This window comes from Phocoena sinus, chromosome 4 (assembly GCF_008692025.1).
Source record: "Phocoena sinus isolate mPhoSin1 chromosome 4, mPhoSin1.pri, whole genome shotgun sequence".
NCBI classification, from domain to species: Eukaryota; Metazoa; Chordata; class Mammalia; order Artiodactyla; family Phocoenidae; genus Phocoena; species Phocoena sinus.
Window position 1 is genome coordinate 130,431,468 of NC_045766.1, and position 15,890 is coordinate 130,447,357.

General features: G+C 41.4%; 1 non-coding gene across 1 annotated transcript; it reads left to right on the forward strand.

Moving 5' to 3' along the window:
* Window positions 1-14,400: 14,400 nt before the first annotated feature.
* LOC116753745 lies at window positions 14,401-14,507 on the forward strand. The gene has a single exon (XR_004349845.1). It is a non-coding gene; the product is annotated as a U6 spliceosomal RNA (small nuclear RNA).
* The last annotated feature ends 1,383 nt before the right edge of the window (window positions 14,508-15,890 follow it).

The following is a 15,890-nucleotide window of genomic DNA, read 5'->3' on the forward strand; positions in this document are numbered from 1 at the left end:
CCCACTGATTACATTTCATATCACTCCCCTCTGTTGTCATTACCTTTCAGTGAGAGGTCCTCTCTCTGTTTTTTCAACTTGCCAAAGTTTTCCTCCTTCTCCTCTGCAGCATCTGAAAGGAGCTGGCCAAGAACTGGTTTAAGTACCCTTAGTTGACCACCCACCTCCAGCCTAAAAAGATGGTTGAGAAGACTGACAGGAATTTTTTTGAGAAGATAGAGAATTTCTTTAGAAAATGTTATTATTGTGTTCGGAATCTAACCATCTTAAGCTTAGTGAGAGGGGCTATGAGGGACCCACTAGGTAAACCTTGACATAAGTCACCTGGAGTTTGGGGGATGCAAAGGACTGGTATCTGACTCATGAAAACAAAAAGCAAAAATAACCTTGGGGTGGGAGATGGATGGAACACCTGTGGCAGCAGACTAGAGGGCTGCATTTGGGAAGAAGTGGGATCTGTTTGGTCTGGGTCAGAGTTGTAGGGTTCTAGCCGCTAAATGTGGAATCCAAGGGAGAGCTATTTGTCTGGGGTCATTTCCAAAGGGATCCTATGCAAGAGGGCTTCTGCCAGGTGGTGAGACAGCTTTAAAAGGAAGAAGCTGAGATTTACCCTCAGGAACAGGAGCTGATGAGGGATTGCAAATAGCCAACCAACAGACGTCTGAACGATGAGCAGGAAGTTGGGTAAAAAGAGTTGGGGAGGAGTGTCCTGAGTCTAAATGATTGCATGTGCAAAAGCTGAGGGATAAGAGAGGGCCTGATTTATTTGTAGACCTGAAATGTGTCTAGCATGACTGAATGCTCTGTGTGTGTGGTCAGGGTGATGATGACTCTAGGTTGGAGGAGTGGCATGAGATGGAGAAGGGTGAGAAGAGTCCAGCCCTCCTTATGTATATTATGGGATTTGGAATTTATCTTAAAGACAATGGGAAACTTCTGAAAGATGTGATATGATCAGTCTTGTGTTTTAGGAAGTTTGCTTTGGCTGTGGCCAATAGAGTAGATGGTAGAGTCAAGGAGTGGAATTGGGGAGCTAAATAAAAGACCATGGCTGTAGTCAGACAAGGGAGCATGGTGGGCTGGACTAAGGACGTGCTAGTGGGAAAACAAGACAGTAGCCAGATTCATGAAACAGGTAGGAAAAAGGTGACTGACTTGAGGTGGGGAGAAGGATTGGTAAAAAAAGGGCAGAAGAATCATGTACTATTCCCAGATTTCTTTCTTGAATAACAGAGTAGAAGACGTTGCTATTCAATGAGGTGGTGAAGACAAGATCAAAGCAGGTTTGAGGAACAGATGCTGATTTCTGTGATGAATGTACAGCATGTGAGGCACAACGTGTGCTTCTGTGTGGAGAAGTCGATTTGGTAGTTGATATATAAGACTTGTACCCAGGAGGAAGATTTGCACCCAAGCTTTACATTTATGCATTAACATATGATCTACTTTTGAAGCCATGTGAGTGGAGTGTGTACAGTGAGCAGAGAAGATAGTCCTGGACAGACCCCAAAGGAATGATGATGTTTAAGAAAGAAGAAACTAAGAAGGGGACAAGAAGGAGCACCAGAGGAGAAGGAAAATCGAAAGACAAGAGTAACATGGAAGAATGGTGTTGGGAAGGAGATGCACTCCTTCTGTCAGATAAGGAATGAACATCTCCACTGGTGATGAGGTGCTCAGGGTGAGTCTGACCATGACCAAGTCTAGGGGTCTAGGTGACCTGGTAAGTGAGAGGTGGAAAAGCAAAAACAGCTTGTGTAGAGAATGCTTGTTCTGCCATGGCCAACAAACTTGTGAAAACATCTTCCAACTCAACTAATAATAAGGGAAGTTGAAATAAAACTATAGTCTTACAGCCAAAGATTTAAATGACTGCCAATCAAAACTGAATGTCAACAAGTAAGTGAAGAAATGAACACTACCAGTTGAGAGGTAAATTGGTACAAACTTCCTAGTGGTGTTTTGATAACATCTAAAGATTTATTCACAACATTTTTCAAGATGTTATGGTCTAGTTAGAAACACTTGGCTAAAAATGTATTTGATGGTGGTATCATGGTAGGATGCCAAATGGCTTAGCATAGGGGACTCCCTGTATATTACAATGAATTCACTTTTTAAATTCATTTTTCTTATTGTGTTAAAATATACATAACATTTACCATTTTAACCATGTTCAGGTGTACAACTCAGTGGCATTAAGTACATTTACAATGTTGTATAACCATTATCACTATCCATTTCTAGAATTTTTCATCATCCAAACTAAAACCCTCTTCTCATTAAACAGTAACTCCCCAATCTCCCCTCCTCCCAGGCCCTGGTAACCATCATTCTACTTTCTGTCTATGAATTTGACTACTTTCTGTCTATGAATTTGACTACCTACTCTAGGTACCTCATATAAGTGGAATCATGTAATTGTCCTTTTGTATCTGGCTTATTTCACTTAGCATAAAGTTTTCAAGGTTCATCCATGTTGTAGCATGTCTCAGAACTTCATTCCTTTTTAAGACTGAATAATATTCCACTGTATGTATATATTACATTTTGTTTATCCATTCATTTGTTTCAGTGGAGGAGTTTTTCCTTTCCTTCCTTTCTTCTTTCCTTCTTTCCTTCCCCTCTCTCTCATTCTTTCTTTCTCTTTCTTTCTCTCTTCCTTCTTTCCTTCCTTTCTCTCTCTCTCTTTCTTTTTCCATCCTTCCTTCCTTCTTTCTTTCTCCTTCCAGTTTCATTGAGATATAATTGACATACAGCACCATGTAAGTTTAGGGTACACAGCATAATGACCTGACCCACATGCACCATGGGATGATCACCACAATAAATTGAGCGAACATCCATCATCTCATAGAGATAGAAAATAAAAGAAAAAGAAAAAAATTTCCTTGTGATGAGAACTTTTAGAATTTACTTTCTTAACAGCTTTCATGTATAACATACAGCACTGTTAATTATATTTATCATGATGTATGTTACATACCTAGTACTTATTTATCTTATAACTGGAAATTTATACCTTTGACTACCTTCATTCAATTCCCCCACCCCCAGCTCCCTGCCTCTGATAACCACAAATCTGATCTCTTTTTTCTACGAGTTTGTTTGTTTTTGAAGTATAATTGACCTACAACACTACACAGTTCCTGGTGTACAGCAGTGATTCAATATTCCCCTACACTACAAAATGATCACCATGAAAATCTAGTTACCATCTGTCAACACACAAAGGTATTACATTATTATTGACTGTATTTCCCACAGTATATGTACATTTCATACTCATGACTCATCTATTTTGTAGCTAGAAGTGTGCACCTCTTAATCTCCCTCACCTATTTCTCTCCTATTTCAATGGGGTTTTAAAATAAGGGTGGTTCTAGTATTAATTACTTAAAAAATTATGATATATTTACTGTTACAAGTATAGATAACAAAACAAAAACATCAGTATGTCTTTCATAGGGAATTATAAATAAAATCCAAATTAATATAGTTTTTGGGGGGTATATGGGATGCAGATGAGTAAATTTAATGAATATACAGGGTGAATTACTGGGTTAAAATAAGGAGAAAAGCAGTTACGTGTATTTCTCCATTGACTTCTGTATTGCTATGTATTCTTATCCACTAACTCCTGCATCCTTTCAGGAGAGGGGATTTGTGTCCACTTTTAGGCACTGCAATTGCTGCAAACATAGACAAGTCTCTGTAGGAAGACTCCTGCATGGATGTGCTTTTCCATCCCATGGACTCATGACATTGGAAGGAGGAAGAGAGCTGAATGACTCCAGGAAACCACCATGATGTTTGTAAGACTGGGCTTTCCATTTTGGGGGAATGAGGGAGTGTGGGTATAGTTTTAGGCAGTTGGTGGAATGTCTACTAACTGCATCATCACAGGAGAAAGCAACTGAAATATGGACTAGTTGATTTGGTAGAGGAATTAGCTAAAATTTCTAGGCATTTCTTTATGTAGGAGCTGAGTAGGTGGAATATTTTGAGCCCAAGTTACAGAAAAACCTCCTATTACAGAAAAATTGGGTGATGTATATGTATACCATAACTTTGTTTTGAATTAAAATTCTGAATTTAGCTTTTCCCCGGAAACTCCAAGATAACTAGAAATTTCAAAAAGAAATACCGCAGTCCTTTGGTTTGAAGGGGTTAGGTCATGGGCTCTTAAAAAAGTTTCTTTCTTATTGTTCTGCTTGTTGCTTTTTTTCATTCTACATTATATATATATTTATATATTTATTTAAATTAATTAATTAATTTGTTTACTTATTTTTGGCTGCGTTGGTTCTTCCTTGCTGTGTGCAGGCTTTTCTCTAGTGGCGAGCCGGGGCTACTCTTCATTGTGGTGCACAGGCTTCTCATTGCGGTGGCTTCTCTTGTTGCGGAGCACAGGCTCTAGGCGTGTGGGCTTCAGTAGTTGTGGTGCTTGGGCTCAGTGGTTGTGGCTCACGGACTTGGTTCCTCCGAGGCATGTGGGATCTTCCTGGACCAGGGCTCGGCCCGTGTCCCCTGCATTAGCAGGCGGGTTCTTGACCACTGCGCCACCAGGGAAGTCCCTACATTATATTATAAAGATATATACATATTACATAGAGAGATCTAATTTAAACAACTGCTTCATAATATTACATTGTACTTTGTATTTAAATCATGCGGTTGTGTGGATGGATATATAAATTGTGTCCAGTTTTTTCTCTATTTTAAACAATGCTGCAGTGAACACCTAAAAAAACAAACAAACAAAAAACAGTTTCTTTTATGAGAAAGCTGTGTCCTCTTATTGAGGCTCTATTAGAGAAATTGCTTTTCAGTAGTAAGGAAGATTTTAGAAGTAGGAAGAATTAATTACAGCTAGTTATACTAACTTAGAATGGATTTTGTTTCCTCCTTTAATTTTTTTTGCTTGTAAGAGAAAATTTGAGGCCTACTTCTGACTACATAGAACTGTAGAGAGCAATGTGCTTTTAATATAATTTCTGTTAAATAATTTATTCTCCAATTCCTTGTTAGCTTTTACAGGAATTTATAACATATAATAGTTCAGTAAGGTGGCTGGCTAGATATGAGATATATTAAATGAGAAGGTTTTCTATTTATCTCCAGTAACTGGCTAGAAAATATCCTCATAAAAAGGATTTCCAATACATAATGATAAAAGCAAAATAGCCATTTCTAGAAATAAAATTCTGGTGAGAAATGGTTGGAACTTACTCAAAATAAATTGAAAACCTGTTTTTGAGAGTTGTAAAGGAAAATTTAAATAAATGGAGCACTGTACCACATTCCTGAATGGGAAGAAGTGTGTATTAGTCAGCTTGGGCTATCATAACAAAAGACCACAGAGTAGGTGGTTTACATAACAGAAATTTATTTTCTCAAGGTTCTGAAGGCTTGGGAAAGCAGTTTGCGATCTAATAGACTTTAGCCATAAATTAATCCTACAAATTCCTCTATGTACCAAGTAGTTCATCATAGCATTATTTAGCCTAGTAAATAGTAGTGAATAAACCTTTAGAAATGGAAAAAAAGTGAATCCCTGTACATCTACTCAAAGCTAAGTTTACTGAGGGTTTATTCTGTGCCAGACACTACATTCAGCTCTCTTCATGATTTTTTCACTTAATCTTCACAATAACTTCAAAAGGTAGATATTATCTCCTCTTTTAGGAGTTTTACTAAGCTAATAAGCTGTTTATAATAAACATAGAATAACATGAAAAGTGCTCGTGACATACTAAACATAAAAGCAAGACACATGTATCGAGAATGATTATAACCATGCATAAGAAATATGAATAGAAAAATAATGAATAGAATAGAAAATAATGAAAAGAAGTCCGTGAAAGGTGAACACATTCTTATTTATTCCAATTTGCTTTCATGGGTACGCATGAATCTTGAGACAATAACCACCACCACCACTGTAAAACTATCAAACATGATTTTAAAAACAAAAACCAGAAAGAGAAAAATTTAAGGGTAAGTCAGCCAGAAATGTAAAAACAGCAGGAAGTTATATTTCACTCAGCTAAAAGCTGAGATCTTGATGGTGGTCCCCAAGGCCTGCTGTGATGGGCTCCCTCCCCTCCCCTCTGTCTTCATCCCCCAGCTCTCCTCCTCTTTTTTGTCCCCAGCTCCACATGCCTCTTCTTCCTCAGCACACCAGACAATGTCACTCCATGGGGCCTTGGTCCAAGGGGTCCCTCTTCCCAGAATTCTCTTCTTGCAGCTACCTCTAAGAACACTTTTCCAGGTGACACTTACCCAGTGTCACCTTCTCAGTGAGGCTCCTCTAGTCAAGATTGCACCCTACCTCCAACCTACCATCCCACCTCCAACCTCTGTATCTTGTCCTTCATTTTCTCTTTCCATATCACCTGTCACCTTCCACCATACTAGAGAATTGGCTTATTTCTTTTGCTTCATGTTTATTACCTGTCTCACTCCACTAGAATGTAAGCATCTCAAGGGCAGGAGATTTACACACAAATCCTCGTCCACATTGCATCTCAAGTATCCAGGACAATGCCTGGAATCCAAAAATATTTGCTGAGTGTTGCCAAAGGTGCTGTCCTAGAGTAGAGAAAAGGCCTGAAGAGTGAAAAAAAAAATGATCCCAAGGTGAGTTCTGGGAAATACAAGCAGTGGCCTACTTGGAAAGTGATTATAGTAGATCTTACACTGTTTGACTTATCAGTACTGTTGATCTTATGACACCAGCCCCACCAAGAATAACTGGGTTAAGACTTTGCAGTTGTGACATTTATGGCTTACTTCATCTAGGTTTTATTTTGCTTGCAAATAAGTCAATGTCTTACAATGATTTTAACATGGGGAAAGGTCCACAGTAGTATACTTTGTTCTAGCCTTTTTTTATTCATACTCTGACTCTTTTCAATAGTTGTGGCTTTCTCAGAACTCTGCACCTTATCCTTTTTTCTTTCCAGCCGTAGGTGGCAGCACACCACTGCCTACAAACAGCTGCGTTTGTAAGTCAGAGCTGTTGGTCAGGAAAGAGCAGCTAATGAGTAATCGGTCCAAGCTGATTGGCAAATTAATATCTTCATTAAGTGAACTAACCGGTTTCCTTTATAAACAAGGTCAGAGTATTTATAACCCAGTGCATTTCATAAAGCAAAATCCATCTACACTGATGTGACCTCACTAAGGTACCCATGATTGATCTGCATGGAGCATATGCAAAACCTCACTTGGAAAACCATCTTTAATAAGGACTGGTACCATTCTGATGTAATCGTTAATAAAAGGCACCCTTGCTATGCAGCCTCGTTTTTCTCACACGAGGTAAATGAAGAAGTGAATACCTTAAACAGGAGCTACTATTATAAGATGATATTGGGTGGCCTGTTCCAAATTGAGTTCTTAGTAATAAAAAATAAAGTGTGATCCTTATTGATCAAATATATCTTCTGTCACTTAGCCTAGACAAAAACTTATTTCACATTTAGAGTACGCTGTACAGGTATAAAGTTTGATGTTTACCGTCTACTCTATGTCACATTTCAAGTGATTCAAATGCTTAATGTTGCCATGATTGTCAGAGAACTATGTGAGAAGTTCAGAAAATCTTCTCACGAGGTGATCAGGCGTCAGGGACCTGGTGAATTTCTCTTTCTAGAACAGTGCTGTACAACAGAAATATAAGGCAAGCCACAAATATGATCTGTATGTGTAATTGTAAATTTTCTAGGAGCCGCATTGAAAAACGCAAGAAGAGAGGAAATTAATCTTAATTCTGTATTATAGTGTCTTTAACCCAATATATCAAAAGTATTTAGCGGGTAATCAATATAAAGACAACTGAGGTATCCTACATTCTCTTTTTCACTCTAAGTATTTGAACTCTGGTGTCTATTTTACACTCACAGCTCACCTCTGTTCAGACTAGCCTCATGTCCAGTGCTTGATATCCTCGTGTGGCCAGTGGGCACTGTGATATCCAGCTCAGCTCTAGAGATTTAGTATCTATTATGGATTCATTTGTGTCCCCTCAACATTCAGATGTTGAAGACCTAACCCCCAATACCTCAGGAGGTGACCTTATTTGGAGACGAGATCTTTACAGAGGTAATCAAGTTAAAATGAGACCGTTAGGATGCATCCAAATCCAATATGACTGATGTCCTTATAAAATGGGGGAATTTGAAGACAGACTCACACAGGGAGAGCGCCATGTGAAGATGAACACAGAGAAGGGGGTGATGTGCCTACCAGCCAAGGAGCACCAAAGATTGCTGGTAAGCTACCAGAAGCTAGAGGAGAGGCGTGGAACAGCCTCTGTCTCACCGCCCTCAGAAGGAACTGACCCTGCTGTCACCTTGATCGTGGACTTCTAGCCTCCAGAACTGTGAGACAATAAATTTCTGTTGCTTAAGTCACCCATTTTGTGGAAAGAAATACAGTTCCTGCTGTTGGTAGTGGGCACTTTGTTCCATCACTCTGCAGCTTTTCTTTTCCTACCTTGAACCTCTTCTCCTCTTTCTGCACTTTCTGCACTTTCCCCTCTGTTCTCACCACTCAGCCTCCCAGCATCCTCTCATGGAATCTCCTAGTATTTCGCTCCCATGCAGACAGGCTGGGAGTTTCCCCTTCAGTGAGCATGAGAGGGGCACATCCTGAGCAGTGAGTAAAGAAGGCTGATTTGCTTTAGGTCTCTAGCAGGGATAATATTACCCACTAGGCTGTCTCCCTAGAGCTGCTATAATGCAGGTCCAGTGCTGTTTGAGAAAGTGCTTTGAAAACCGTAAATAACTGCATAGATGAGAATGAGTGTTTTGTAGGTGGGATGAAGTGTTTCTCAAATTATTTTCATTTCTTCTCCCTTTAATTATCTGGGCTCCCCACTTCACAGAAGGAAATGAATCAAAGGGGAAAAGACCCTGACACTTTCTTGCCATCAGGCAGTAGTGCGCTTCTATTGGTTGTCTCTCCAGCACATAATGTACTTTTCTGCAGACACTGCAGAAGCTCCCTCCTCCCCTATTCACAAACCAGGTGCTGTGGGTGACATGGATCCCACTCCATCTCTAGAAATGGGTCCCAACCTGTGTGTATATATATGTAGACACACATATTCTATTAGTCTGTTTCTGTTTCTCTGGAGAACCCTGACTACATCCACTGTTCTTATTAATTCATGGCAAGGGGTCATAGTGCTTAAAAGGATGAAAGGCAGGGCTTCCCTGGTGGCGCAGTGGTTGAGAGTCCTCCTGCCGGTTCAGGGGACACGGGTTCGTGCCCCGGTCCGGGAAGATCCCACGTGCCGCGGAGCGGCTGGGCCCGTGAGCCATGGCCACTGAGCCTGCACGTCCCGAGCCTGTGCTCCGCAACGGGAGAGGCCACAACAGTGAGAGGCCCGCGTACCGCAAAAAAAAAAAAAAATACACAAGAGCAGGGACCCAGATTGACTAGAAAGGCCTCATTAGTTCCAGTGGAGGGGGAGTTCATAGGCACTCCCACTGACATTGGAGGAGGTCTGTGCACTGGGGTGAGCAGCCTGAACCTTCACCCAGCAGGGCAGCCCCACAGATACTCGCTCTGCCCAGGTGTCTCTTGGTAAAGGCAAGTAGAGGAACCAAAGCAATTACCTAGATAATTAAGGAAAAACAAACCTGTGTGTGGCAGGTAACTTGGGGAACTTCCACTCAATTTTCTAGGCAACCATTGGAATTCTTTGCCTCCCTGTTGTCAGCAGGAATGTGATCTGGCTCACAAGAGCTACTTTAACAATTATAATGCTCTGAGTTGGTAAATATTGCTTCATAGGAACTCCTCCTGTACTCATCAATCTAGAGTTTGAAATAGCTCCATGGGAATCTCAGGGCTGTGTTGTTCCCACTGAGTCATGGCAAAACCCCCAGTAACTGCTGTGAAAATGTTAGGCTATTTGTGAAACTTTGGAAATCAGCTTCTGGCAACTCTTGTTTTGTGATTCTGGGTGAGATGAGACCTGCAACCTCACAGGCTGGGCAAAGGAAATTCCAGTTGTGATGGAGGCCAAGGAAGAAGATTTACTGTCAGTCTCTATATGAGGCATGTGTTGCATCTTACCTCCAACACCTTCCTATGAGGCAAGGTCCTACTACCCTCGCTTTAGAGATGAGAAAATGGAGCATCAACCAGGCACACACTGGTGAGTGACAAAACTAGAATTTCCACCCAGATCCTTTTGATTCCAAAGCTCTTTTTACTCTCCCAGTGGCTCTGGGAGAATCCAGGGCACCTATATTTTTAAAAAGCTTATAGTTGTTTCTGGTATCAGTTGGACTGGAAACTGTATGTTAAGGCGATGGTTCTCAAAGTTTAGCATGTGTTAGAATCACCTGTAAGACTTGTAAACACACAGATGTCTGGTACCACACCTGGAGAGTCTGTCTGATTTGGGTCTGGGTTTGGGCCCAAGTATTTGCACTTCTAAACAGGTTCCCAAGTGATGCTGCTGCTGGTACCCAGGGACCACACTGTGAGAACCACCGCTACATTCGGGACCTCAGAATTTGTTGTGAAAATCAGCATAATGAGAATGAAATCAGATAACCACAAACTCACCTTAGAGAGAATGGTTCAGAATAAGTCCTGACTAATAGTAAAACTAACACAGTCTAGAGAGAATATGCCTATCATAGGCGGTTGGTCAGAAGAGAGGCATTAATTAATGGGGCAGAAAATATATCTGACAGTTTCCCTCTGAAGGGAAGAAGTGATGAAAGGGTCAGTTTCTACCTTTCCTTCTGATTCTCTGGACACCAAGCAACCTCATGAACGTTAATTCAATTAGCTTATTTGATTAACTTATTTTGTTTTCCAGCTGTCTGATATCTGAAGGATGGTTTCAAGCAGGACTATTTTTCAGGACCACCGCTTTGCCTAATCCCTGCGGGTGCCATTCATATTGAATTCTGTGCAAATGGTGCCCCCTGGAGGAGCGGAAAAGAATATCATCCTAAGTGAAGGATCTAGCATTGTTGGTTAAACATGATTTATGCGCCCCTGGAGTCTACTCCTTTCACATTAGACTAGCAAAACTGAGGACCAGTCCCAGGGACCTATGAGAATACTCTCTCAGAGAGGCCTGCCCTTGAGAAAGATTTTCCTAGTCAATATTCCAAGTAACCCAGGACCTAAAATTCTTGAAACAAGTGAAAATGGTAGGAGAAGGTCGTTAACAAATCCAAACGCTATCAGGATGTGTATCTTGCTTCTCTGTTTTGTGGGGATAAAATTATTTCAAGATTTGACTTACAAAGTAGGAATTGTGACTGAAACTGAAACCAATGTTTGTCTTCATGAGAGAGCAAGAAGTCTCTTGGTTGGAGCCCTTTGGTACAGAAGGGTTATTCTACCATGAGCATAAAACCCGGAAGAGGCTCTGCATGAGACCCACCAATGCTCCATGTCTCATGACCCTCTTCTCCCCCACTGAAAGGTCAAACTTATCCTTTGTGTCCATGCTTTCCTATGACCTGCAAGTTTTCCAAGAACCCCTATATTCAAAGCATAGGTATACCACTTGACAGCTTTGTGTCCTTACTTAACCTTCCTGGGCGTTTGTTTCCTTATTTGTGGGATGATTATAAGATAGAGATGATTACAGATAGAGAGATTATTACAGATAGGATGATTACAGATAGAGAGATATAGATTGATAAAGCTGAGAGCAGTGATTGACACATCCTTGTGTTCTGTAAATGTTACTCGCTACTGTTATTGTTCAGACATGCTTGTTAAGAATGCCCTGTGAATGATTTGTACATGTTGGATATTTAAGGGATTGCAAAGTATTTAATTAGTGGAGATAGTATTGAGGGGTCCAATCCACATCTGCAGTGGGTAGAGCTAGAAAGGCATGGAGGATAGTTAGATAAGAGAACAAGTAGAGAGGTGTGAACTCCAGAGGAGAGAGCTCATCTGGAAAGTAGGTTATCAGGAATATGTGATTCCAATCTGTTGATATAGAAGGAGCTGTGAATGTGGGAGGCATATTTGGGAGAGAAAAAACAAATGTTGCTCATGCTTGTGTTACCTAAACTCTCCCCTCCCTTTTAAGGGTCATCTCCTTCTAATGAGAGTTATTTATACTGCTGCTTGTAGACTACTAGGGCCCAGAAATCAATTTTTTTTAACTTTAACTTTATTGGAGTATAATTGCTTTACAATGGTGTGTTAGTTTCTGCTGTATAACAAAGTGAATCAGCTATACGTATACATATATCCCCATATCTCCTCCCTCTTGCGTCTCCCTCCCTCCCACCCTCCCAATCCCACCCCTCTAGGTGGTCACAAAGCATGGAGCTGATCTCCCTGTGCTATGTGGCTGCTTCCCACTAGCTATCTATTTTACACTTGGTAGTGTATATAGCCCATGCCACTCTCTCACTTCGTCCCAGCTTACCCTTCCCCCTCCCCTTGTCCTCAAGTCCACTCTCTACGTCTGCATCTTTATTCCTGTCACTAGGTTCTTCAGAACCACAGAAATCAATTTATATGATCTGTGACCAGCATTAAAAAAAACAAAACAACAGAATATAAACAACCTGTGTCCATTCATTGCACATGGTGAGTAATATTGTTTTATAAAACTTTGCTCAGTTATGCATATACATGTGTATAGGGTCATGATGTACAATGTATTTTTTTACTGTGGCTTTTGGTACAAGGAGTTTGAAAGTCACTGCTTTAGTGTATTCATTGGGGTGGGGAGTTTTCTCTGCTCTTGCAGGGTCCTCCTTACCTATTCTCCAGGCTGCTTTTTTCTCCCCAGACTTTTCTGAGCCAAAGCAGATACCTACTTGTTGCCTTCCTAGTGGGGCTGGGGGCTCAGGACACCTTCTAATGCAATCTTCCCACTTCTGCAAAATCCCAGAGATGATGGTGAGCATGATGGGGATCTGTTCCCCTCTGTTTTTATTTTTATGACTCAGTCCCTCACTTATTTCAAACTTTTTATTCAAGTGTTGGAGAAACTATGAGAGAAATTATTTAAACTTTGCTGCTTAACTTTACTTTTCCTGAAGTCCAAGGAAGGAGTGTCCTGGAATTGAAATCCTGTGCGGGGCTCACTTCCTAGATGCTCCTGGTTTATCACTGTGATTCCCTGACCTCAGGGCCACATCCCTCACTGCAGGAGGGCTCTTCTTGCAATTTAAAACCTGCAAATATTTATTCATTTTGGGAGGAAAATGCTGCCTTGTACTCACAGAGTTCCATACGTTTTCTATTTACTTCTGAATATTTTAAAACAGCAGGTCAAGTTTAAAATATCCATTTCAGATCCATCTATCCCCTCCCCTCCTCCCAGCACTGGCCATGCTTTCCCAAGGAGACTTAGAGGAGGGAGAAAGCTTGGTCTGCTTTTTCACTCCTTATTCCCGATTTCTTGGGGCACCTTTCTCCTTGATTGCAGAGGGGAGATGGAAAGGGACAAATCTGTCATTCCTGGTGTGCATTGGCCATCTCTTGGCTATTTCTTCTTAGGCTGAAATGGGCCAAGTAGAGATGCCCACCGAGGGCAGGCATCCCAGGCTGCTTCCTTCTTGGGGTACATGTGTGAGTTCTTCACGGACCCTTCAGGATCGGGACAGGGCTCCACATCTTGTTTCCATCCAATGCCTTAACAAGGGAGATTAACTCTAGCTCAACCTCTTTGAATCCCACCGCAGCTTTCACCACCAGCAGTACACCCTGCTGTTTCCCATTGCTTGGGACATCCACCCTGTATGTGGCCCTCTTGTTTGGGGTACAGTAAGACAGCTTAAGCCCAGCTACCTTCTGCAGTGTCCACCTGAGTCACTGAAGACTCAGGTTTCCTTCAAATACCAAGTGGTAGGAGGGCTGGTTTCCCCACTGCTGGTCTCTCTCTCTGCCCTGTTGGCTCTCCTCTCCCCTGCTCAGAGATGTTCAGAGAGTGGGCAGATCAGCATGTCTGCTCCATGAGCTGATGTCTCCCTGTGGTTCAAGATGCCTGTCTCCTCTTGTTTCTGACACCCCTACTGTCTATGAGAGCTCCCCATCTTTCTTCCTCCATGGAAAACACCGAGGCTCTCAACTCTCTACCGATGACTCACAATAAGGAATCTCTCCTCCTTCTCCTCTTCCTGGTTTTCTGCTTGTTTGGGGTGGGGGGAATGGTTGAAAGCAGTACCGTTGGTTAAGTCTGGTCTATTAAAACATCCTGGAGGGGTTCATGCCTCCAGCTGTTGGCAGCTCTTCTTAGAATGGGAGGTGCTTGATGTGTCTTCGCTTTCTGCTCTAGGTCTTGGTCACCAATTTTGAGACAACAGAATTAGTATCATCAACACCCCAGTGGACGTGGGACGAGAGATCCACATCATGTACCCTATCTATAAAGAGTTAAGTTGGGTGCTTGCTTCGGCAGCACACATACTAAAATTGGAACGATGCAGAGAAGATTAGCGTGGCCCCTGTGCAAGGATGAACCACAAATTCGTGAAGCATTCCACATTTTTTTTACAATGGAATATTACTCAGCCATAAAAAGGAACAAAATAGTACCATTTGTAGAGGCGTGGATGGACCCAGAGTCTGTCATACAGAGTGAAGTAAGTCAGAAATAGAAAAACAAATATTATATAATATTGCTTATATATGGAATCTAGAAAAATGGTACAGATGACCTTACTGGCAAAGCAGAAATAGAGTCACAGATGTAGAGCACAAACTTATGGTTACCAAAGGGGGGAAGGGGGACACTTGGGATGAATTGGGAGATTGGGATTGACATACATACACTAATATGTATAAAATAGATAACTAATAAGAACCTGCTGTATTAAAAAAAAAACTGCCTTTATATTATTTAGCCATTTTAGTAAACAATTTACCATACTTGTGGTATGTCATATGTGAATTTTAGATATTTTTTCCCCAAATAGCATCTGTTAATTTACCACCATAGAAATAGGCTTAACTATGGTGAAAAATTCAAATGGTAAAAAAGGTACATTAAATATCCACCCCTCTCTTTTTAACCTAAAGCAGATGTTAGCCTGGAAGGGGGCAGGGGCAAATTAACATATGAAGTGGTAAGGACAGTGTCTCTGCTCTGACCACACACCCAGAAATACTCCTGGTATGTCCATCACCATGACCTCTTGGCCGAGTCAAGGGGGTAACTCACATTATCAGTGGGGGTGGCAGTTCTCTTGCTGAAGCTATCAGAATCAATGCCCTTCCTTACAGATGCAGATGTAGAGAATGGACTTGAGGACACGAGGAGGGAGGCAGGGTAAGTTGGGACGAAGGGAGAGAGTGGCATTGACATATATACACTACCAAATGTAAAATGGATGGCTAGTGGGAAGCTGTTGCATAGCACTGGGAGATCAGCTCGGTGCTTTGTGACCACCTAGAGGGGGTGGGATAGGGAGGGTGGGAGTGACGCTTAAGAGAGAGGGGATTTGGGGATATATTTATACATATAGCTGATTCACTTTGTTGTACAGCAGAAACTAACACACCATTGTAAAGCAATTATACTCCAATAAAGATGTTAAAAAAAATTAATGCCCTTCTTTATCCTCTTTATTCTCTGCTCTGTCCTGGGCTCCCATTTCTGAAGCTTCTGCAGTGGCTTCAATTGCAGTGTTGACATATTCCCTTCCATGGCCACAGACCCCAGTGATTTGCCCTCCAACCTGTGCAGTTGACATAGATGTGTGATTTCATAGCTTCCTCATGGCCCTCACTCATGAAGAGAAGAGTACCCTCTTCTCACCAGGGGTACTTTTCTTTGATTTCTTTTTTCAGGTTTTCATGCCTTCCCAGCTCAGATCAAGCTTGAGACAAGTTACCCAGCACCTAAACTGAAAGGAAACAGCATACCTGCAAAA